General features: G+C 48.8%; 1 protein-coding gene across 2 annotated transcripts in view; it reads left to right on the top strand.

The window, feature by feature from the left end:
* The first annotated feature begins 1,196 nt into the window (after positions 1-1,196).
* Positions 1,197-24,722, top strand: part of Elf4 (E74 like ETS transcription factor 4) — a 41,621-nt gene continuing 18,095 nt past the window's right edge. Inside the window, exon 1 of one of the 2 annotated variants that reach the window (XM_034486314.2) lies at positions 1,197-1,588. The gene's annotated coding sequence lies outside the window, so the exon portion shown is untranslated. Of the gene's footprint in view, positions 1,589-1,764; positions 1,918-24,722 lie in introns of those variants that run through there. The other variant, XM_076918931.1, reaches the window with a different exon arrangement.

Raw genomic sequence — 24,722 nt, 5'->3', positions numbered from 1 at the left:
TTTACTGTTAACCTGTGATCCACAACCGTTTTTTTTTTTTTTTTTTTTTTTTTTTGATGATGCCACCCACAACCCAAGTCCTGTGCCAGGAATCATCTTTTCCAAAGCTGATGAGGCAGGCTTTTGGAGGTGGTTGAGTAGACCCTGAATTGAAGCCCCTTTGGCCAAGTGTCAGAGGACCCTCCTCCTCTGGAGCCCCTACAGCAGCTTTCTGCCAAGGTCATGTCTCGCTGCTTTCCCACCACGCCCCGCCCCCTGCGTGCCTCTCCCGCAACCCTCCCCACCCTCGCTTTAGTCAGCGTAGAGCTGTGGGAAATGACAATTTCCAGAAGACACCTTCCCAGGACCTTAGTTGTGCTACCAGATGGAGGCTGGTGTGGATATGAAGGAGAAAAAGAGCAAAGGGAAGCACAGTAGAAAATGGGTTGAAGTCGGCAGCTCAAGGACAGCCATTGCTTGACTTTATATCGAAAACATGTGGGCGTAGGCTCTCCCTGAACCCCAATTCTGGTTGGCTGTACACCTGCTGTGTTGCCCCCCCCCCCCCCAGTGCCATAGGTCGGACTTCTTTGCAACGCTCTGGTGACACCAATCCAGGAAATCTTTTTTCAGGGACTCCACGGGGTGGGGGTGGGGTGGACATTGTTTGCGAAATGTACCCTCTGTCCATCTCTGTCCATCACTGCTCGGCTGCCTGGTACACATTACACGCTTGGTACTGTGGAGTGCTGGTGGCGTGGGGGGACAGCCGAGGTATCAATTCATAGGAGTACCGCCTTTCAGAATCCCCAGGATAGCTCCACGGGATATTGTGTGGGACTTCCCGCCGAGAAGCGCCCAGTCAGAACTGAGGGCCCCGGGCCCCGCCAATTATGAGCAGAGTGTGGGAGGTGGGGGGGCGGTGCTCACTAGGGAAGCCGCTCCTGCGACGTGAGCTCGGGAGGGGTTCTGCCTTCTCTGACCTTCTCGATGAGGTAGGGGGCCGCAAGGCTCGCGGGGCAGGAGAGCCTGCGCGGGCCCCTGGCAAGGATCCCCCTGCCGTGCTGGCGACCGTGGCGTGGTTGGGGTGGAGGGGCGCTGTTTCCACCCCCGTGCCTGGTCCCTCCCAGCCTCCCTTCTCCACCCCGCCCGCTCGTCCGTGGTCCCTCCCGTCGGTCCCTCCCTCTGGCTCTTCAGTCCCTCCTCGCCCTGCCTCCTGCGCGCCCAGCCCAGCCTCCGCCCGCGGGGACGTGTGTGTCTGTGTGTGAGTGTATGTGAGTGAGTGTGTGTGTGTGCGTGCGCGCGCGTGTGGTGTGTGTGTCTCCAGTGCGATTTCCCCTTTCTCTCGCTCGCCTGGGCGCAGCTCTCCAGCGGGCGTCCCCCGCCGCCCTTCCCTCGGCGCGGCCTCTCCGGGACCTCGGGACTCCCGTCGTATCGCCGGCACCCCGATTCCTCTTCAGCCGGGGCGCCGCCGTCTCACCTGGGGATCGCATCTCGCTCGTCCTCCAACTTTGCCATTGGAGGCGGCGGCGGCGGCGGGACGTGTGGGAGAAGCCCAGCGCCTCGCCCGGCCGCCCGCCGGCCCGGACCAGCCTGCCCCGGCGCCGAGGTGAGTCACGGGCGCGGGCCGGCGGGGGCAGGCGGGCCCCGAGGAGAGCAGGAGGGCGGGCAGGCGGGCGGGCGGGCGGCCCCCGGCGGCCGCGAGGACGGACCCGGCGCCGAGCTCAGCCGCCACTTCTCCTTTCCGCGGCGCCCAGTTCCCGGCGCCGCCGGCCGGGGCCCCGATTTCGAGGTGTGGGGGAGGAGAAGGCGGCCCAGCGGCCCGTGGGGACCCGTGTCTCCGGCCCTGGGACGGCGAGGGGACCACCCGCCGCCCGAGATCTCAGGAGCCCGGGTCATCAGACCCCGCCGGGCGGCTGGAAGAGCGCCGGACCTCAGGTACGTCGATGGCGCCACTTCTCAGGACGCGGGGCAAGACCTCCAAAAGTTTGCCTGCGTGAGGTATCATGGGTGGTGGGGACCGGGAAGGGTGCGTGTGCCTCAGGCTGGGGACTGTGAGGTCACAAACTGAAGTGAGCAGCGGCAGCCGGGAGGGCGGGAAGGCGCTTTCCGTCGGCCCTGGACAGCATAGGTTCTGTGAAAAGGCCGTTAGGGACTGCGGCGCCGTCCCCACCCCATGCTGATCGCCGATCGCAACGCCCGAGGGCAGAAGGCTCAGCGGACTCTGGCGACTCCGGCCAGGTTGAACCGGTGGCCCTTAGGGCTTTTACAGCCAGGCACTGGAGACACGCGCACACACACAGTCTCAATCACACACAGTCCACACTCACACGCCCGCACGTAAACCTATGACTTGGAGACCTGAACCTCTTGGCAGGGGCTGGAGTTTCCGTGTCAGCCAGCCTCCAGGCTTCCCGCTCCGGCGTTCCCGCTCTCCAAGGTTCTCCCGCCTCTTGGCTTCCTCCCTTGCTACTTCTGAGGGGACCCAGCAACCGCACAGCGCAAAGGCCCCCCCACCCCCCAATGCTAGAGTCCGCCTTTGGCGGTTCAGAGACTGCTGAGCTGGCAACCGCTTTATGAATTCCTGCCCCTTCCACAGTACCCCTAAACTTTGATGCCCTTTTGTTGGGAGTAGGCCTGGGACTTAGACGTCCTGATGTAAGAGTTACCTCCTGACCCCTTGGCACCTCAGCTTAGTGGGGGCTCCCTTGGGTACCCCCAACCACCACCACACCCCAGATGAGGAGCTCGGGGATTTGATAGCCCTTTGATTTCTGCCCCTCATCCCTCTGCCTGAGACAGAGGCCTGTCAGGTCCTGCAGCTTCTTCTAGTTAATGTTTGACAGTTCATTGTACCTAATCATTTTAATTAGCTCTTAAAGTGGGGAGTAACAGTTAACCTTGGACTTCTCGATTTTGGCCTGGTGGGGCCTCAAGTGGGAGGAGTTCTGAGGAGGTAAGAGCGGAAGTGAGGTCACCACCCCTGGCCTGAGCCACCACAGCTGGCTCCAACAGCTGGTGGGCACACCCATTAGGGACTCAACTCCCGTGAGCTGACCCTTGCTTGGCCTGCGAATGCCAGGATGAAAGAAGGTGAAAGGAACCTATCTTTCTCTTCCCTGTTTTGGGAAAACAAGGTTCTTTGGCATTGAAAATGCCCAGGAAACTTGTAGGCCAAGTAAGAATGTTAGTCGGTTACAGGATTTCCCCAGTTAAAAAGTGCTTCCTTGATCCAGTGCAGAAAAAAAAAAATGTAGGTGAGCAGGCAGGAGCTCTCTCTCGGTGTGTGAAGACAATGAGCAGCAAACCGAGCTGTAAGAAGCTGCCTTGCATATGAGAGTCTCTGAAGCTGGGTTCAAAGCCCATGATCCCTTGTGGTGTGTGATATTGTGTGTGTGTGTGTGTGTGTGTGTATGCGTGTGCGTGTGCGTGCGCGCGCAAGTGCACACACATGTGGCTATGAAGCAGACATCACCATTGCCATCCTCACCCGGCCTCTGTGAGCCGAAGGAGTGGCTTGTTTGCAACTATGCCTGGCATTCCTCCCTCCATGGTACTGTTTGCTGGCTACTCAGAAACTAGTGCCCCTGGTCAAGCTGCCCCCCCCCCATCCCGCCTTCTTCACATAGTGCTAAGTGACAGTGCAATAACCTCAGCCTTCTCTGCTATTATATTAGGACCTAAAAATAAGGGCCCTGTGGCCCATCATGGGGCTGATAACATACTCAAAACGCCTCTAATACTGTAAACATTTAGGGCTTTGGCCCCCAGAAAGGCCCAAAGCAGCCACTTGCTGAGAGTCTGGCTTTTCTAGGTTGCCCTTTACTTTTGTCCTTGGCCTTGGGTGTCACACCAATGCCTCCCCAACTTTCTCATTTGCTTCCATTCACGAGAGCCAGACTGTCTGGGTTGAAAGTCCTGCTTTGTCATTTACTAGTTATGTGGCCCCAGTCAGTTGTATGCATTAGTCACACTAAGTGGCAAAAGAATCAAGTTTATAAAGTTGGAGAGGAATAAATACATTTTTAGCTATAGGCTGCTGATTAGAACATTGGGTGGTACAGGGCCCACGCGTGGAACTGGCATTGTGATATTGTCTAATACAGTACCTAAAACTGAAGTTCAACTCAGCAAATGCAAAATTGTACTGGGAGCTGGTCCTAGTACTAGACTGGCCCCAGTGAGGTGTTGGTTGAGAAAATACGAGGATGAGAAGATAGCACTGGCCTTGCGGGGGTTGTACAGTGGCTAAACTGGGTGGTAGGATGTAGGAGTCTGGGGAGATTGAATATGTTGCCTGTATAAATAATAGAGTTTAAAACCAAACTCGAGACTTGAAGAGATGGCTCAGCAGTTATGAGCACTGCCTGCTTTTGCAGAGGACTGGGGTTTGATTCCTCGCACCCACATAGTGGCTCACAACCATCTGTAACTCCAGTCCCTGGGATTCTGACATCCTCTTCTGACCTCCTTGGGCACCAGGTATGCATGTGATGCACAGACATACATGCAGTCAAAACACACATACACAAAATAAATGTACAAAAATAAAAAAGAGAATAAAGCCAAACTCAAAGTCCTGGGCTAGGATGGGGAGCCAGGTGCCCCAGACTGAAGGCTTCTCCTTTCTTGGAGATGGTGGCTAAGTTCTGGTCTGAATGCTATCTGTCCCTCAGGTTTTGGTGAAGGAGAGGGAAAGGAAAGTAGGCTCATACAGGCTCAACGTGACAGGCATTTTGGACTGTGATTTTCTGTGTACCAGGGGCAGGGTGACTTTACTTATGGCCCTTCCCAAACACTCCTAAAGCCCTCAGAAATGGCGGAGATCCATCCACCTAGCATGCCTCCTCCACGTCCCTGGATCCTCTGCTGAATTAGGAAGAGCCTTAAGCAACCCTTGCTACTCTGTTCTGGGCCTAACCCCAACCTGGCCTTGGTTATCACTCCTGGTTTTCTAAACTGCAAAAAGGTTTCTGGCTTCGCTTCCAATTTATTCCCTTTGTGGTTCTCAGACTGAAAACTAGTTCTGCAGGGGAGAAAAGAAACCCATGAAAGGTACCCAGAATCCCATGGGCGCTTTCCTAGGGGTCAGGGGCTTTTCTCATCAACACCAACCTGCCTGCAAATGTCTGGCTGCTGAGCCTCGTGTCCTGTAATAGCGGCTGTGCTTCTAATGCCCTGTAGCTTGGGCCCCAGCGCTGGTTGCCAAGAAACTGCTAGTCGGGGTGCTTATGAGGGTTCTGACCTCATAGGGGCTGCCGAGTTTCAATTCAGCAGACATTTATTAACACCTACTGTGTGCCCAACCTGTGCTATGAGCTGTGGGGGAGCAGAGGGAAGGAGGTGGTGGGGCAGAGATGACTAAGACACTGAAACACAATCAGAGGCGAGGACGAGCAGCCAGGCCAGGAGCTGGTCAGGTGCTAATTGTACTTCTTGGAGCAGGGGCCAGGCAGCCAGGACTCTGAGGTCAGCAGCAGCTAGAGGCGGGAGGGAAGGCTTTGTGAGGGATTGGGTGAGAGCTAGACCTTGAAAGGGGGCGGGGGCAGTGAGGGGGAGATGTGGCTCGGCAGAAAAGGGAGAAAAGACGCCTTTCTCTCTATTCCCTGGCCACGGACTGACCTTCGAAGCCTGGATGATTGTTTGGTAAATGCATGTCACATAAAAGAGCAGGTCAGTGAGTGTGGGTGGCTTCATGCAAACCTCGATCTCCACTTGAGGACGTACAAAATGCTTGGCCTAGACAGTGAGCCCAGCCTGTATTGAGAATACACAAAGGGTAGCCAGGCTTCCCCCACCACCCAAGCTGAGAGGATTTCATTATGGATTGCACCCTCCAACACAGGAGAGGAGGGAGGAAGGGAGGGAGGGAGGGAAGTGGGGGAAGAGAGAGGTAGAGGACATCAAAGCCGACATGTCACAATTGTTCACAGGAGATATCTGTTACCTAGGTTCCCACCTTGTTCCCCAGGTTTTGAGACTTCTCTGGGACCCTGGTGGTAGAGAGCAGAGATTTTCAACACAGCCCCCTCCCACCCCCACCCCCCCCAGCCAGTTGCGAATTGAAGTCTGGAGAGTCCCACATTTCAGCCTGGACACAGAAAAAAAGCCACCATGTGTTTGTTCTACTTTTGAGTCTTCCATGGCTGGATAAGAAGCAAGCTTTTGGCTCTTGATAAAAACACCTGGACTACCATCCCCTCTACACACACACACACACACACACACACACACACAGAGAGAGAGAGAGAGAGAGAGAGAGAGAGAGAGAGAGAGAGAGAGAGAGAGAGAGCGCGAGCTTCTTGCTGCTTTTGGCTTTGCCTCTCCTCCGTGCATTTAAACACCCAAGGAGCTTAGAGTGTCCCAACTTGGGCTGTGAAACTGTGTCTTATGGTGAATTTCTTGACAAAGAGCCTGTTCCCAGAGGAATGAAGAGGCTCAGGCAGCAGAGATGAGTGTTACATGCAGTAAGGGTCTTGCAGGAAAGTGCTGGAACGTTTCTCGAAGCGCTAAGAAGAAATAAAGTAGCCCAGCGTTGTACCTTTAACACCGGCACTCAGGAGACAGAGGTAGGTGGTAGGCCAGCCTGGTCTACAGAGCAGGTACTAGAACAACCAAAGCTACACAGAGAAACACTGTCTCAAAAGAGAGACAGACAGAGAAAGGGGGAGGGTGTTAAGTAGCTGGTCCGAGTTGAACAAGCTTTGCCTTAAGTTCCTAATTTTGGATGGGCTTTTTCTTGCCCAGTGCTGATACTTCATGCCTCTCAGTCTACCTGCCCTTCTGGAAGCTTCCTGCCTTCTTCTAATCTGACCCAATATCCTTCTCAAGAAGACAGAAATGCTTCAGACTAGAAGGAGGCAGGAAGGGAGCACAGTGTGTCTGCATTCTTATCTCAGACCTGCCTGGGTCTGGCTGTGGGACAGTGGACTCCTTGACTTAACCTCTCTGGGCCTCACTGTATGTTTCACAGGGATGGAGTGACAAATGAGATACTGTATGTAAAACATTGAGCATAGGGCTTTTCGCAGTGTACCCACCAGTAAGTGTTCCCTCGGATTAGTTGTAGTCCTGGGCTGAGATTATTGCTGGTCAGATCATCTTTTCACCATTCACATACCCTAGGCTTTGCCAAGATCCCAGAATGAAAAGTCTTGCCAGAAGTGCAGGCAGGGCATGCCAGCCCATTCCTGAAAATACCTGGGTGGTTTTTTTACAGCTTTTTCTTGCTAATGTTTTTTTGTTAACTCTGCCATCATGAAGGATAAAGAGGGGGTATGGAGGAAGCACCATGTGCGCACATGTGCGTACGTGCATGGCTCTGTGTGTTATCTACAAAGCCATTCTGAGTGGTAGACAGTTCTGTAGTTAATAGCGGAGCTTGAGGGGCTGGAGAGATGGCTCCATGGATAAGAGCTTCCTTGTTCTTTGAGGTGGCCGAAGCTGCAGTCCCCAGAACTCATGTTGGGCAGCTTGCATCTGCCTGTGACTCCAGCTTGAGGGGATCTGACATCTTCTGGCTCTGCAGGCACCCTTCCCCCACACATGCACGTAAGCACGCACACAGCACACATAAATGATTAGTAAATCCTTTTTAAAGACTGGAGGCTGAGCCATCAAGGTAGCTCAGTGGGTGAAGGTGCTTGCTGCCAAGCGTGACAACCTAAGCTCAGTCCCTGAAGCCCACATGGTAGAAAGAGAGTACCATCCTTGCAAGTTGCCCTCTGAACTCCACATGGCACCCTCCCCCACCCTCCACACCATGCCATGAGTGCATACGTGCGGGCGCAAACGCACCCGCTTGCGTGTACAAACACACACACACACACACACACACACACACACACAAAATGTAAAAACAGTTTAAAGGTAGGGTTTAAGTTTTTAATATTTGTATTAATATTACCATGGGTTTTTTTTTTTTTTTGGTCTTCATTATTTTCACTTTGAATATCCACTGAAGAAATCAAAAGTGAGCTGGGTGTGTTGGCGCACAGCTGTCGTTTCAGCACTTTGGTGACTGAGGCTGGAAAATAGAGTTTTAGACTTGCCTGGCCAACATAGCAAATTCCAGGTCAACCCCAGCTACAAGTGAAACCTTGTCTTAAAAAGAAGGAGGGGGAGGGGAGGGGTAGGAGGGGTAGGGCAGGGGCGGGGCAGGGGGAGGGGCGGGGCAGGAGGAGGGGAGGGGCAGGAGGAGGGGGAGAGGCAGGAGGGGGAGGGAAGGAGGAAGAGGAGGAGAAGGAAGGAGGAGGAGGAAGAGGAGAAGGAAGAGGAGGAAGAGGAGAAGGAAGGAGGAGGAGGAAGAGGAGAAAGAAGAGGAGGAAGAGGAAAAGGAAGGAGGAGGAGGAAGAGGAGAAAGAAGAGGAAGAGGAGGAAGAGGAGGAGAAACAACCAGAGGAAGTTTGTTCCTTTGAGAGAAGCATACTATTCTACCCCTGGGGACTATTGAGCAATCCTGAGTTTGCTCCTGAGGGTAGAACTCTGGAAGCCAGTTGGCCAAGTGTGCTCATCACAGCTTGGCTTGCTTTTCTGATCCTTTCAATTGACAGTGATGTTGGGTGCCTTGCTGGGCAAATGCCCAAAGGCCTTTGTTTGAGGCTGGGACACTGCCTTTAACCAGCAGATCTCAGGGGCTGGGAACCTTTGCCAAAGGCCCCTCAGAAGGTTTTGAGACCCCACGTGCTGTGATTGCAATTGTGTTTAGGTGAGCCCAAGGTACTCCATATGAACTGCACCTAAGTGGACCGTGCTACTGGATCACGTGATTCTGGCCCATCAGGTTAAGAAAGCTAGGCCTTGAGCAAGGGGAGAGTGGACAATTAGTCTTAATCTCCCTAAATACCTGATCACAGGGAGGTGCTCAATAGTGGACTGCGGTGGTACTCTGTATTTTTTCAATGTTTTCTAGGATAATAGTCATTAGGTCAACTCTTCTGAGTCTATAAAAATCACCGTGCGGAAAGCAAGTACCTTATAAGCTTACAAGGTGACCAGTTTCTTAATACCTCAGGGATCTGGAGAGAGAGAGAGAGAGAGAGAGAGAGAGAGAGAGAGAGAGAGAGAGAGAGAGAGAGAGAGAGCGAGACCCAGAGAGACCCAGATTCATTCTTGGAGACTCCAAGCACCATTCTAGAATATCAGGGACATGTATTTACCTGTTCTGTTAGCAGGTAGGAACTCTTCATATATCTAAATTGTATGATATGGGGACTCACGGCTTACACAAAGAAAACTCAGTTTTCTTCCTTAGCTTCATTAGAGAAGGCTTCTTAGAGGTGAGAGGACAGATGGCCTTTCAAAAGAGGAAAGAGAGAGACCATTGGCCATGTTCTAGGGGCATTCCAGGCTTGGTGATATAGTAACATTGGCATGAGAAAGCTAGAGAGGTACAACAGCGTAAGTCCCCCTCAATCGTCGAGTGGGATAAGTCCCAGGTTCAGAATCTGACTCTACTATAGCATCAAAGGATGTGTAATCTAGGGAAGTGTGAGATTATTGCCTTTTTGTCTTCACTACTACTGCAAAGCAACAGGACACAGTAAACTCACACAGTAACGCCATATAATGACAAAACCATAGTCAATGGTTGTTATTTTGTATAACAACCATTGACTATGGATCCATGGCCCCCTTTCTTTCATTTTGCTTAATAGCTTTACTAAAGTTACAATGTACAATAAATGGCACATATTTTTAAGTGTACAACTTGATCCTATTTGACATATGTATATTCCCCGTGAAACCATCACCACATTCAAGAGACAACTAGCATGTATGGAGCTCCTGGGAAGTTTGCTTGCGCCCTTCGGCAATTCCACCTCCCATCCTAAGGCAGCCACTGCTCTGGTTTCTGTCACTATAGATTAGTTTGCATTTTCTAAAGTTTCATATAATTGGAATCATGCAGTCCTTTCTGGCCTGGCTTCTCTCTGGATATTTATGTTAAACTCTTCCTTGTTTTTGTATATATCAGTGTTTCTTCTCCCTCACTCCCTCTCCCTCTCCCACACTTCCTCTTTTGAGACAGGGTCTCACATTGTAGCTCTGGTTGGTCCTGCAACTCAACTTATGTAGACCACACCGCTCTCAGCCACTGACATCTGCCTACCTCTGCCTCCAAGATTTCTGAGATTAAAAGGCTTGCGCCATCATGCCTGGCAGATGTTTCAATCTTTTTTATTACAAAGTAGCTTTCCTTTGTATGGACAAAACACCCGTTGTTTATCTGTTCATCCACCTGTGGACGTTCGATGTTTTTTTTTTTTTTTTCCCCAGTTTTTTTTCTTTTTAAACTGCTGCAAACAAAGCTTCTCCAAACATCTGTGTGCAAATCTTTTTATGGCTATGTTTTTCTTTTCTCTTGGTTAAATACCTGAAAGAGAAATAGCTGGGTCCTAAAGATAGTGAAGGTTCAACTTTTAAAGAAACTATTACACTATTTTCAAAATGCCTTTACCATTTTACATCCGCTCCCCCCAAAAGGTTAACAATTCCAAGTTGTTTAGTGATCTTCAGTAACACTGGTGTGTAAGGGTGGGTGGCCATTCTTATTGGTGCGCCGCCGTGTTAAATTGTAATTGTGTTTCCCTTAATGACTGTTTTAGTCATTTTCCTATGTGCTTATTTGTTATCTATAGGTCTTTCTTTTTGTGAAATATCTGCTCAAGTCAGTTGTCCAGAGAGTCCTTTATAGACTCTAGATACAAGACCTCTGTCAGAGTCCTGCTTGACAAATACTGTTTCTTTCCTGATCTTTCTGCCTCCACCTTCCAGGTACTAGGATTCCAGTTGCAAGCCCGTGTCTAGTGCTCCAAGGCTTTAGTTTTGCATTCAGTGTTAGCCAAAATGCAACTAATCACTGTGTTTCTTTCTCTGTTGAGCTGGGGATTGAACCTCAGACCTTTTGCCTACTAAGCAAGTGCTATGTCCTAGGCCTTCATTTTTCCTTTTATAGATCAAGCTTTCAGTACTACATCTAAGGAATCTTTGCCTAGGCCTAAATCATAACTATTTCATCATATGTTTTCTTTTATAATTTTAGCTTTTGCGTTCTGGTCTGTGATACATTTGCCCATTGTTTTACACTGTAATTTCAGTTTGCATTTCCCTTAATGACTCACTATTTTAATCATTTTTCCATGCGCTTATTTATCTATATATCCTTTTTTTTTTTTTTTGGTGAAATGTCTGCTCATTAATTTTTCAGTATAGAGGTCCAGAGCTTTGTGTGGAGCTAGGCAGGCACTTGTCTAGCCTTATTTTATCAAGTCATCTAGAATTTTTAGTGTGTCTGCATGTGCATGTGCGTGTGTGTGTGTGTGTGTGAGAGAGAGAGAGAGAGAGAGAGAGAGAGAGAGAGAGAGAGAGGTGAGTGTGGGCATGAACACATAACACACATACATGTGGAGGTCAAAGGACAAAGGACAACTTTTGAGAGTTAGTTCTCTCCTTCCACCATAGGTTCCAGTGAGTGAACTTTCACCTGCTCTGCCATCTTGCTAGTCCAGATTTTGGCTACTTTAAGTTCTTTGCATTATCATATGAAATTTAAAACTGTATCATTTTCTTTTAATACTTAGATATGCCGTATTTGCATCAATCATCAAAACAGCTATTCCTGGCTTTGTTTTTTAATCTTGTAATCAGGTGTGTGCTTGATATTACTGTTATTTTAGATGATGCTTTGAATTGTTGTTTTTTGGCTAAAGGGTCCCTTAGATTAGTAGAATAAGACGTTGTTTTTGTCCTTCTCTTATAGTGAATAAATCCAACATTTCTTTCATACATCCCTGTGTGCATGCCTCACCTATCCCCCTTTTAACTACATCTGCCAAGATAACAGATCTCCTTAACCAATGTTTAGCTGGGCATGGTGGCACATGCTTGTAGCCCCAACTATTTGTATACTGCAGCAGAGAATGATGAGTGGGAGGTCACCCTGAGCTATAGAGCAAGACCTTGTTACCCATTCCCTCTACAAAACAAAACAAAACAAAAATATTTGACCTCAGACAGTTTTTCACATATCTCATTCTCTCAAGTCATTTTGTATCTTAGACCTAATACAGCATCATGACATCATTCCAAGGGTACAGTCACGTGACTAGAACCCACTATTCTCAGGGCAGGACTGTGGTTTTGTGCAAAAAGTTAACTCGTTTGATAGCTTGATTATCAACTATCTCCTCAATACTACTTGGGGGAAGAACTCAGTCTGGCATTTGTTGCCTCTGACAAGGGCTTGCAGCACGGGAGGAAAAGTCATACCTGAGTCCCTAGAACCCTTTGTCTCCCAACTACAGGCCAGCCATACTGGACTGTAATGGTAAGACCTGTTTGAACCTGTAAGTTAACAATTTACAGGGGTTTGATTCATGGATGCTTAGATATAGGTTGGAGACAAAAAGGAACTGAAGTACAGCACAAGTTCATGGATTTTAGTGCTTGTTGGAGAAAGAAGAGACACAACTGAAAAACGCAGCAATTCAAGACCACATGTGCCAAAAGATCCTGTGACAGAAGTGAAAGGCTCTGGGGAGTTTAAGGGAGCGGGGCTCTGTGGATATGAACTGTAATTACTAGAACATAAACAACTCTGTGAAGTTAGGGGACTTGTTTGAGACCTTGCTCGATGGGTACTGTTTGATTAGACTAAAAAGATCGCTAAGGGATGGCAAGCCTGAGAAATTCCATGAATGAGGCTGGAATGTTCCCTCAGGGGACCATGAGGAGACCACTGGGCTTGAAGCCCAGCTTGAGTTGGGAAATCATGGGAACGAGGCTGAGTAGGTAGGGTGGGGTCAGACTGCTAAGGACCTCCAGAAACCAAGTTAGATGAGTTGAGACTCTAGGGCTCTGGCGAGTCGGAGTCCAGCTGGTGGTGGCCACAGCCACAGATCTCAATGTCTGTCCTAAAGAAGTTGGCACCAGCTCAGAGGAGTTAGGTAGAGGCAGGACCAAGGCTGGAACTTGAACTTTCTTACTCCCAGTAAAAAAAGGAGCCCAGTTTTTAGTTTTTTCTGGGGCTTTCAATACTCCCTCACTACAGCATCATAAGATCATTGGCAAGGAGAGTTGATGATGGGACAAGAGGCGACACTACCAACAAGCACTTTCTAACTTGCCTACTGACTGGTCCGCCCCACTACTTACCCTGACAGCTTAGGCAAAAGCCTAGTAGCTCTAGATGGTGTCTGAAAGTGAAAACACAGGCTGAGTGCAGTGGGGCATGCCTGTGTCTAGCTATGTAGGAGGCTGAGAAGGGAGGTTTGTTTGTGCCTCGCTTCAGGAGATTGAGGCCAACGTGGGCAACAACACTAGATGCTCTCTCAAAAGAACAAATTTAAAAAGAGAGAGAGAAAAGCAAGCACAGCAGTACTGACAGTCTTTTCCCTTGGGAAGCTGAGGCAGGAAGATTGCCAGTTCAAAGCCAGCCTGGGCTTCATAGTGAGACACCTTGTCAAGAAAAAAAAAAAGCAATGTTTAACACATTGTTTTCTCCTTAGCGGAGAAAAATGACCCTTTAACCCAGTATCAGCTATCAACATAGCAACACTAATTGGTTTATGATTTTTTTTCTTTTTAATTTAATTAATTTTTATGTGTCACTATTTTTTTTTGGTTTTTTGTTGATGTTGTTTTTATTTAGTCTTCTCTTACCCACCCCCCCAACTGCAGTTTCCTCTCTGCCCACTTCTAACTGGTAGGAAAGGCTGCTTCTGGAGAGATGATATTTTGGCCTAATATTTTTAGTAGAAAAAGTGTGGAGTGACAGTAAGCCTGCAAGAAGCTCTGAGTGATATGGACTCTGTTCTGTTGGAGAATGGGGACCTGAGGTTTCAAGAACCAGGTGACATTAGTAGCAAAATTGTTTTAACAGAGTTTTTCTGTTACCACCCAAGTGCCCCACACTGTTAAATTATATCCTTTTTTGTTGTTGTTGAGACAGGGTCTTACTACGTAGTCCTGTCTGACCTTGAACTCAACAGGGATCCACCTGCCTCTGCCCCCCACCCAAATGCTGAGACTAAAAACTCCAAGTATGCCATTGGATTCTTGAGTTAGAAGACTTCTGATAATATTTCTTTGCAATGGAACATTTGCTGTCTGTGCCCTTTTTTTTTTTTTTTTTTTTTTTTTTTTTTTTTGAGACAGAGTCTCATGTAGCCCAAATTGGTTTCAAATTCACTGTGTAACAGAATGGGTTTGAACTTCTGATTCCCCAGTTTCTACCCTGCCTGGGATCACAAGTGTGTACCACAGCATTTAGTTTATGTGATGATCAGAGTGGAACTCAAGGCTCTGTGAGTGCTGGGTGAGCATTCTCTCGATTCAACAACGACCCCGGCCCTGAAGTATAGCATTCGCTCGTTTTGAGACATGATCTCTCTGTGTAGCCTTGGCTAACCTGGAACACAAAGAGATCCACTTGTTTCTGCCTCCCAGGTGCCAAGTGTGTCACGCCTGTCTAGTATTCACTTTTAAGTGGGGCTGTTCTCATTTATTACCTAAAATATATTTTTAATAATTTGTCAAGACAAAAATAAACAAAACAAAAAGTTGAGTGGGGTTTGAGATATCCCTTTGACTCCTACTCTGAGGCTTGCTCACATTTATTGAAAAGGCCCTACCCTCATGAGACCTCTCTATTGGTAGGTCTGAGCCTAACTTTTGAGATTTTTGAGAAGTAGGCTGGAAGGGAAATCTTATCACCTACATCAGCATCTTCATTTGCTTGCCACCCCATCATCCTTTTCTCCTTGGCTTAGGTTCTTTTGCTCTGCAGAGATGTCTTTTGACTTGCTTAGTGGTTAGCTCTGTCTCATCTTCAAGTTTTTGGGTGTGAACAGATCTTAGAGCTGGTATGGAGAGACCTATGAGGCTCTGGAGTCTGGGTGTAAATCAAGACTGTTCAAAAGGATTACTGAACTTCACTTGTGTTATAAGACTTAGCCTATGGCCTTTCCTTTGGCTCCATCCTTGGTTTTGATCATTCACAGTAGAGAGTCAGTATCATCCCAGTTTGGAAACAATCTGCCTGACTCCTCAGAGCCTTCAAGTCTAGTGCTCCTCTGGCTTATCTTTTGGTGTCTGAGGCACTGAAGGCCAAGGTGAATCTCCTCAGTACTCTGGGCATCTGATTACTGTCCCCATAGCCTACAGATAGAGATGCCAACTGGAGAAAGAATGCCTGCCCTCCCCAGCCTGGTCAAGCTGGATAAAGCACTATGAACAGTCAAGTTTTAACTCACCAGGCAGGGCCCCAGGCACCAAGGGGCCTGTGCCAGGCAGCAAGCCTTCCTCCACACCCCTTACCTGCCAGGGGGCTCGGGGCAGGCGAAAGAGCAGGTAGGGCTCTGGGCAGGCTGTCTGGGATGGGCGGGGCCCTGGTTGGGTGAGGCCCAGATTCCCCAAGCTGATAAAACAGCCTGTAAACACCCAGCAAGTTGGGGGGGGGGGCAGAGGGCAGGCTACCAGATGGCAAGAGAAGGAGGGAAACTGGAGCCCAGGCCTAGCTACAGGAAGTGGGACTTGATGTAGAAACATCCTGTCCAGTAGGGGCTAGAGAGGTGGCTACCACTGATCGCTCCCTCCACTATGGAGGCAAATTCAGTACAAGGTGGGGCTGCTTGCTTGCCTGGGCAGCAGGCCAGGATCTTGGTTCCTGGCATCTCAAGGGACATGATCAATCGGTCTCTGTTATGGGTTGCTCATGGGTCTCTGTTATGGGTTGCTGTACCATCCATCTACCACTGCTGAGAAGGCGGGGGTAGTGGTTTACAGCCAAACTACCCCCATGGAGAAACTCTCCAGAATGATTGTCTGAGAGAATTTGTTTCTTACGGGAAAAATCATCGCCTTCACTGTCTGTGAGGAACATTGATTGGAACACAGGATTGTGTCAATTGTGTCAAAGGCCTCCTGCGGCCCTCCACGAGGAACAGTCATGTGGCTGATGCTCTTTCAGCTCTGTCTTGCAGTGCCTTTTAATTAGAACCTCGGAGGGTCAGATCTAGTGCAGCCTTTAGCAGAGATCAACAGACCTGTTTCAGTTTACAGGTAGGCAAACTGGGAATCAGAGGCACAGGGCCTGGGTCACTGACATGGGAGACCCGAAATTCAAGCTCTTGCTCTGGAAAGCTTCCCACCGTCTTCGCTGGTGTGGGAGGTCCCCCACTAGGACCCAGCCCTCCCACATAGGCCTGGATGTGCCCTGCATACTCACTGGACCGGTACTTAACCTTGCTGAAGGCTACAGGATGCCTGGAAGGAAGAAAGAGCCTCAGAGTCATAAATCAGAAGTCCTTTGCTTGTATGTGGCCTTGAGTAGACCCTTCTCTGGGCCATAGAGATTTCTAAAAACTGTAAAAAGACAGTAGTTTTCAGTAGGTATGGTGGTGTGTGCCTGTAATTTCAGCACTTGGGAGGTGGAAGCAGAATATTGACAGTGAGCTACATAGTGAGTTTGAGGCCAGCCTGAACTACACAAAACCCTCCTGCAAATTCTCTTAAGAATGTTATCCGTGGTAGTCAACCGCACATCCAAGAATATTTGGGCAGCATAAATTGGTCTTGATGGGGTTTAAAAAAAATAACACAAAGTTGGGTGGATGGGAGTAGATCTGGGAAGAGTTAGGTTAGGGATCATTATGATCAAAACAGATTGTATGAAATTCTCAACTGATAGCATTTTTAAAAACAGTTAAAAATCCATCTTGGCTTTGTGAGGTGGCTCAGCCGTTAAAGCATTTGCTGGGTAAGCCTGGAGACCCAGATCGTTACATCCCTGGCCTCTAGGTAAAGATGGAAGAAGAAAACAAGCTTTACAGAGTTCTCCTTTGCCCTCTACACTCACATCACAATAAGTAAAAATGATTTCAAAAAATAATGACAGAAAAGTAATAACATTTCATTATATTAAGAAATAATAAAATTCACCCACTAGAAACGTATACTTCAGTGTTTTCTTTTTTTTTTTTAGCATTTGCACACTTGCACAGCTATCAGTAGGATCCACTTTAGAATATTTTCATCTTCCTCCAAAGAAATACCAAATACGACATCCCTTAGAGCTGTTCCCAATTTTTCCCAATTTTCCTTCAGACCCAGGGCCTTGGTTCTGAAGGGACACTTATTATAGATGCTATGGGTGTTTTGAGGTGAAAGTCCAGCCCTGTTGATCAAGATGTGCTAGCTCACTTCACTGGGGCCTTATATCCAGAGCCTCTACTAGAAAAACAAACAAAACCAGGGCAGTTCTGATCAAGCCCCTGGCTGTGGGTCTGGCATATGTGAGGTACTTAGAGCTGGTTTTCCATAAATATTTGAATAAACACATGAACCAACACCCTAAGATAAGAACCTCAACTTCACAGTGTGTGTAAGCTGAGAGTAAGTGTATATTTTTGGGGCAGGGACCATGCCATGACTACTTACTGTAGGTCTGGAGCCCAAATTCTCTGGTGAGAGTAGGTCACTGAAATACAGAAGCTGAGCAGAGCTTGAAGCTAGCCACTGCCACCATTTTGATAGAGATTTAGTCTGGGAAGTTGGTTTATTAGAATGATCTCAAGTTGAAATTGAAGCCTTAAGAGGTATGGGATCTGGGCCTGGGAAGCTTCTGTAGAAGGGGCCCCTAGGGCTCTGAGCCTTTAGTCCCAACAGATGGCCAGTAATATGTGTAGAGGAAACAGTACAGACTGAGACCAAGGTCACATAAGCCTGGATTTGAGTTCTGCCTCTATTCTCGACAAGTAACATGACCTTGGTCTTGTTACCTAATGTCTTCAGAGCTTTTCTGCAGTTTGTAAAGTGGATCTCTTAGGCAGGCTGATGGTGCAGGCCTGTCATCCCAGCCCTCAGGAGGCAGAGGCCAGAAAGGATCACCACAAGTTTGAGACTAGCCTGGATAGTGTATTGAGCCCGAGGCCAGGCATGCAGGGTCAGACTTGGTATACATAAATAAATAGAATCATTAAAGTAAGATTGCCACCAAAACAGATTTTACTAAAAGCAAAGCTCAAACAGAATAAAAAATTAAATAAAAAATAAACCTTGGCACCTACTTCTAACCCTAGCTACTAACCACTGCCTAGCTACTTTATAAGAAAGAAAGAGCACAAAATGAAAAGAAACCTGGACATGGTGACACACCCCTGTGTTTCTAGCAAGCACTGGAGAGGCCAATGCTGGAGAATCCTTAGTTCTAGGCCAGCCTCTGACCTACATATGGAGACCGTCTCTCACGAAACCAAGCACAGCCAGGCGTCGCGCAGCACTCCGTCTTTAGTCTGAGCACTTGGAAGGCAGATCTCTGTAGGTTTGAGGATGGCCTGGAAGAACACTTACTTGCCTAGCATGTGGAAGGCCCTGGGTTCAGTCTGAAGCAGTGCAAAGGGAGAAGAAAGGAATGGAAGAAGGTGGTGTTCATAGACTTCTCTATAACAGCAGCCCCACAGTCCAGAGCCCTGAACTGTAAATCCCCGCCACCTGCCATTGTGATCCACCTTGTCATTCTGTAATCTTTACTGTCTGGCCCTTCTCCCCAGAAGCAGGGAAAATAACTTGAAGTGCTATCAGAGAGTGCAGAAGAAAAATCTTGCCCACGTTTAAACAAGCACCCACACCCCTCTGATCCTCCCCCCACGGGCCATGACTGAGACCACAGCAGCCACACCCACAGCAGCCCAGGCCCCAGGACTTGGCTCTCCTGCCAACTCCACAAGTGCTCGCCTTGAGCTGGCATTGGCCTCAAGTGCTTCCACCATCCTCCATGCAGGCTCTCCAAACGCGTGCCTTCAGCTTCGAGTGGGCTCAGAACCAAACCCTGGGCCTAGGGTTTGCGCTGCAGATGGAGGGAGGGGCTGGCAGGGGGCCCAGGTGTACATCCAGATGTTGCCTCTGAGACGTTCTTGGCATCCCTGGGCCAGCTGTGAGGTAGTATTCACTGAAAAACACAGGAATGAAGAAGCATTTGCCGCCCTCCCTCCCAAGGACAATGGGTTTAGTGTCTTGAGGGAATTAGTTGTATTTGGTCTCAGGGCGTATGTAGAGAAGAAAACCAGGGCCCTGCTTGCTATAAATTATTTTTTAAAATTACATTTGGTTTTTTTTTAGCTTTTTAATAATAGATTTATTTATTTATTTATTTATTTACTTATTTGATGTGTATATGTGTTTTGCATGTATGACTGTGTAGTGCTTGCAGACCTGGTGTATGACGGGGCCAGAAGGCAGATTGTCAAACTGCCATGTGGGTGTTGGGAATCAAATCCATGTCCTCCTCAGGCCGTACTCAACCTCTGAGGCATCTCTCCCATCCCTAGACTTTAATTTTCAATTCTGTGTATATGTATGGGTTTGTGTGTGGGTATGTGTGCCTGAGTGCAGGTACCCGCGGAGACCAGATGTGTCAGATCCCCCTGGAGCTGGCGCTGTGGGAAGTTATTTGTGAGCTGCCCAACATGGGTGCTGGGATCTAAACTCTGGTCCTCTGCAAGATCAGTGGCTCTTAACCACTGAGCCACTTACTCTTTACGTCATATGTGTATGAATGTGTGTGGGCATGCATGTGCTACGGTGCACACGTAGCCATCAGAAGACAACTTCACACCATGTTGTTTCAGGATTCCAGGGACTCAATTCAAGTCATCAGTGTTGGTGACAGGTGTCTTTACTTGCTGCACCCTCTCATAGGTCCAAAGGGCCCAGCTCTTTTGACAAGAGGTCTGGCCTGGGTAGGGTTCTTGGCAAACAGTGGAGGAAGATGCGTTGTCAGAGCTGAGTGGCATTTAAGGATTGTCCCTTTGTGTGTTTTGCTGGTCATTGATAAGTATCACCTTAAGGGACCTCCAAAGCTTTTCTCACCGCTACGTAAACCTCACTGAGCAATGTTATCCTGGGAAGATTCAGGTAGTGGTGTCTACACCAGGCACCCAGGCTTCTGGGACTGTCGTATTTCAGTACTAGCCTGAGGCCTGAAGGCCTGGCAGCTGTGCAGAATACAGGACCTTGGACCGCTAATGTTTTTCTGACCCACAGCCTTGGGGATATTTCACAGAGTGGGTCATATGGGTCATATGCTTAAAAGATTGGCTACAGGTACCCAACTCTACTGCTAGGAGCCCCACCTCACATGGACTCCTGGGAAGTACTTAGGTGTAAGTTTACCAGTAAAGCAGCAGCCACCATGGAATTCTAGAGTCCACTGTTCCTTATCCCAGAAAAGGCTGCTGCCCTTGGACCCAAAGACAGTGTAGTATTTCTTCATCATTACCTCTGACCACTGGCGCTAAGGAGAAGCCCCTGACGCATTATGAAGTCACATTGATTTCAGTGTCACCCGCTCTTCCTAATGAACCCAACCCCCGGTCCCTGGTCTGGTTTCCCCAGAGCCTCTTGTTTCAACTTGTCCCTTCATCTGTAGCCACTGTTACTAGTCTATGCAAGGCAGTGGCCTCGCTTGGCACTTCATGGTCCAGGTTTTAATCCAGGTAGGTCCTCAAAGACAAGACGTACCCTGCTGGTCTCTGAAGGGTAGTCTAGGTGCAGTGATGAGAGAGCTTGTGGAAACAGCTGTCCTTTCATCAGGTAGCACTTCTCTGTCTGGCCCTCTCCCACCACACTGGTGGAATTGCTGCTGGGCGTCCCCCTTGTGTAGACAGCTGTCTCCTCTGCCTTCCTGTGAGGGATCCTCCCCTCTGTGCACTTTCTGACCTGTGCTGATCAGGGGCGGGGCTGCAAGGGCCACCAGGCCCTGAAGGGGAAACTGCTGAAACCCCTGGGACAGGAAGTGGTAGAGAGGGGCTGCTTCCTCTCAGAGAGCAGGGGTGCGGGCGGAGAGCCGCCTGTGTCCTGGCCCCTGCCTGACTACTGTGAGCCCTGGGAGGCTAGGGAGAAGTGACAGTCCTTTCCCCTTACCTCCCTTCTCTCCAAAAGATGAGGCTTTTCATGCAGCCCACTGGAGAGGAGGAGGTGGGTAAAGGGGAGAGCTTCAGAAGAGGCCATCAAGCTTAGCAGGGAAAGGAATTAGAGACCAGGGCCGACAGACAGATCAGCAGAAAGGAAAGGCAAGCAGGGTAGGTGAGTGTGGGGTGAGGCACCTGCCCCACCTGCCAGGACAGCAGAAAACCACAGCCGGGCAGAGGAACGCATTGTCTTTGAGTCCTTGTTCTGGGAGCAAATGGTCAGGACCAAGTCTGCTTAGCTGCAAGTTGGAATCTGTGGACCCCTGACTTCTAGCTCGTGGACAGTAATAGCCTCAGATGAGCCAGCTCCAACCCCTCACTGTACAGCTGAGGAAACCAAGGCACAAAGCAGACGTGTCTTGTTTGAGGTCACATCACGGGTAGAGCCGAGGCCAAGACTCAGGGCTCTAATCCAGAGGCTCGCTTTCTGATGAAAATCCGCTGAGTTTGTATTTAGCACCCCACACCTCCTCCAGGCACCTCCCCCAACAGGGTTCTGGGACATTCTTCTCAGAAATGAGCTTGATGGGTTTATTCATACCGAAGGGAGGTAGAGTATTTTGTCCAGGGATCAGCAAAGGTTTCTGTAAAGGACCAGATAGCAAATATTTCAGGCTTTGGGTCCCATATGAATGAGCTGTGTTCCATACAGCTCTGTTGATGGGCACTGAAACTTGAATCTCAGAACATTTGCATGTGTTGTGACCCTTCCCATTCTTGTGACCCTTCTTCTTTCTTCAAGCACCGCTGAGATCTAAGAAGTAAAAGCTAGGCTGTCAAGAGCAGAGGCTGCTGGGTAGGAGGAAGAAGATGATGTCTGACTTAATCTTGAAAGACGTGAGGGAATTAAAGTTAAAGAAGTGGAGAGCGGATATGGCTGGCCTAAGGGGCAGTGTGAACAAAGGTCTGGCTTCCCTCAGCTTCCCCAGTGCTGGGGTTAAAGAAGTCACTAATGATGCCACCACTGTTGTTCTCACCAGAGAAAAGGGTTAGCCTGGTTGAGGATGCAGAGAGAGACACCATGAGGAGAGGAGGAGGGTTAAGGCAGTGAGAACTTGGGGGTAAGTCAACTCTCCTGCCTCTCAGGAACTCAGGTAAGAGAGACAAGAGGGACCTTTTAAGTTCTCTTTAACTTTCTGGTTTCTGGAGATGTTTCAATAGTGCCTGGAGGGGGAGGGGGAGGGGGAGGGAGAGAAGAGGCAAAACTCAGGGTAGGTGTTCTCCATGACTTCTGAAGCCAAAGCTGCTTGTGTGTGGTGTGCCCAGGCACTGATGGGTTACTCCCTACCTCAGCCTTGTGGGGTAGGAAATCTAGCAAACTGGCCTTCTGCTTGGATTCCTGTACTCCACACTTTGTTTTGGATAGTCAACAGAGGAAGGGGTCATCTGGGAGAGATACTCCCCACAGCCCCTCTTACTCCAGGGGGTTGGGGGGGGCAGACATGAACCAGAAGCTTCCGTATCAGTTTCTAGAACACACACTGCCAGGGGCCTTGACAAAGAACACTGACCCTTCAATAAAAAGTTATCTGACTTAATATCCTGTTGGTGCCTCGTCACAGGTTGCCCCAGCTTCAAAAAAATCCACTAATGAATTTAATTAGTCTTTGGCCCATGCTTCTCTTCTTCCCTTCCTCCCTCCCCACAACAATGGAAGCAAGCAGGATGTTCTAGGGACTGGGCCCAGTGTATTTACTATCCATTCAGTATGTGTGACTCCCTGTCAGCTTGTGTTTTATCCTCTGCACCAGATCAAGAGACTCCAATGACCACTGAGCACCTGTGTAGGCTCCTTCTGCTCTGGGCTCTAGCTAAGATAGAAACTCAGAAGTGGTATGGAACCCTCACTCACATAAGTGGAAGCCGAGGCAGGAGGATGGTCAGTTTGCAGCTGGGACTCCAAAGCAAAACTCGGAGTCAAAAACCAAACAGAAAGACAGAAGCTGCGAAAATGTCCACTTGCATCTTTCCTCCCATTAACTTTGGCATTTTTCCAAAACAATCCCTGTTTCAAAGGGTCCAGGCTGAGATCTTGTCCAGCCTCATTTCTTGCCCCGATCACTCCGTTTCTTTGAACATTCTTATTGTTACTATCACTGTGTGTCCAAGTATGTCCAGGCACGCATGGGCCATGGCACACATTTGGAGGCCAGAGGACAACTTTTGGAACTCAGTTTCCTCCTTCCATGGATGGGACACAGACTTTCATAGCTAAAGCTTTTATTCCCCTGCACCGTCTCCCTGGTCCCATGTCTTTTTTTTTTGTTTGTTTGTTTGTGGGGTTTTTTTTTTGTTTGTTTGTTTTTTTGTTTTTTTTTCGAGACAGGGTTTCTCTGTGTAGTCCTGGCTGTCCTGGAACTCACTCTGTAGACCAGGCTGGCCTCGAACTCAGAAATCTGCCTGCCTCTGCCTCCCAAGTGCTGGGATTAAAGGCGTGCGCCACTACCGCCCAGCTGGTCCCATGTCTTTTAACATTGATCCATGGAAAACAGACCACACCTCTTGGGGTCTCTGTATGGCCCCCTCAATCTGTCCTTCTTTTCCCCTGAGGTGGCTCTGGCATCCCTCTCCTGGGTTCAGTTGCCCAGCCTGGTCAGTTTCCATCTCCCCAATTCGGGCATTGTTTCCTAACCAAACCAAACTACTCTTCTTAAGGAACTGCTTTTCCTTGCCCTGTCTTTCCTAAAGGGTCAGCAGGATGCCCCAGGTGCTCTCCACAGGAAGTCCAGATCTCACTGTGTGGATCTAGACCTTGTTGACCTCTCCAACTCCCAATCAAGTCCCTCTTCTCCCAGGTCAAACTACTTGTCTTACTGTTTTATTTTTTTCTTTTTTGTTTTTTTTTCCAGTCAGGGTTTCTTTCTGTAGCAAAAAGATCTCACAGAGATCCGCCAGCCTCTGCCTCCTGAGTGCTGGGATTAAAAGCATCACCATGGCCTGGCTTGACTATACATTTTATTTATTATTTTTTATTTGGGGTGGGGGTGGGGGAGTCAACACAGGTCTTGCTTATGTTTCTGAACTCAGATCTTCTTTCCTGCCTCTGCTTCCCAAGTAGCAGGGACCACAGGTCACTGTGCCTGGCTTTTCCATAAATTTAGTAGTTCATGCTTTTGGCCCCTTGGCCTTCATTTCTCTTCCTTTCTCTCCATCTAGGTAAAACATTCTGAATACTTAAGCAGAATGGCCAAGCCCCACAAATAATAAATCAGACCAGGAAATTGAAAACTACATTTAGAGCCAGGTGTTATGCTCATGCCTGTAATCCTAGAACTCAGGAAGCTGAAGCAGGAGGATTGGTTTGAATATGAGGCTAACCTGGACTACACAATGATACCTCGTATCGAAAATTCAAATGAAAGGGAGGGAAAAAACAGAAAGGTGAAAAAAAAAAGATAGATGTGCTTTGAAGGCGCCAGGGAGCTTCTGTCTACATTAAGTCATTTGGCCCTTGGCAACCGCCCCTATGACTGGTCAGATAGGCCCATTTTCTCTAGGGTAGTGACTTGCCTAAGTTCCAAGGCAGATCTAGGTCTTCTACCTGAAAGGTCAAGGCTCTTAGGGTCTGCAGGGACCTCTATTGCCCATTCTAGACTGCAGGGTCTCTAGGGACCTCCAGTGCACAAACCTTGAGGGTTGCAATAGGCAGCAGAGCCATGCTCTGGAGTTCAGTAGCTACCGGGAGGAAGCCTTGCTCCCTCCCTGCCTTCTGTTTTCCCTTCATTGCCTCTTTTTCCTTGAAGTACTAGGGAAGAGGTTGTGGTGGCCCCAGGC

Source organism: Arvicanthis niloticus, chromosome X (assembly GCF_011762505.2).
Source record: "Arvicanthis niloticus isolate mArvNil1 chromosome X, mArvNil1.pat.X, whole genome shotgun sequence".
NCBI lineage: Eukaryota > Metazoa > Chordata > Mammalia > Rodentia > Muridae > Arvicanthis > Arvicanthis niloticus.
This window is presented reverse-complemented; position numbering and strand designations above follow the sequence as displayed.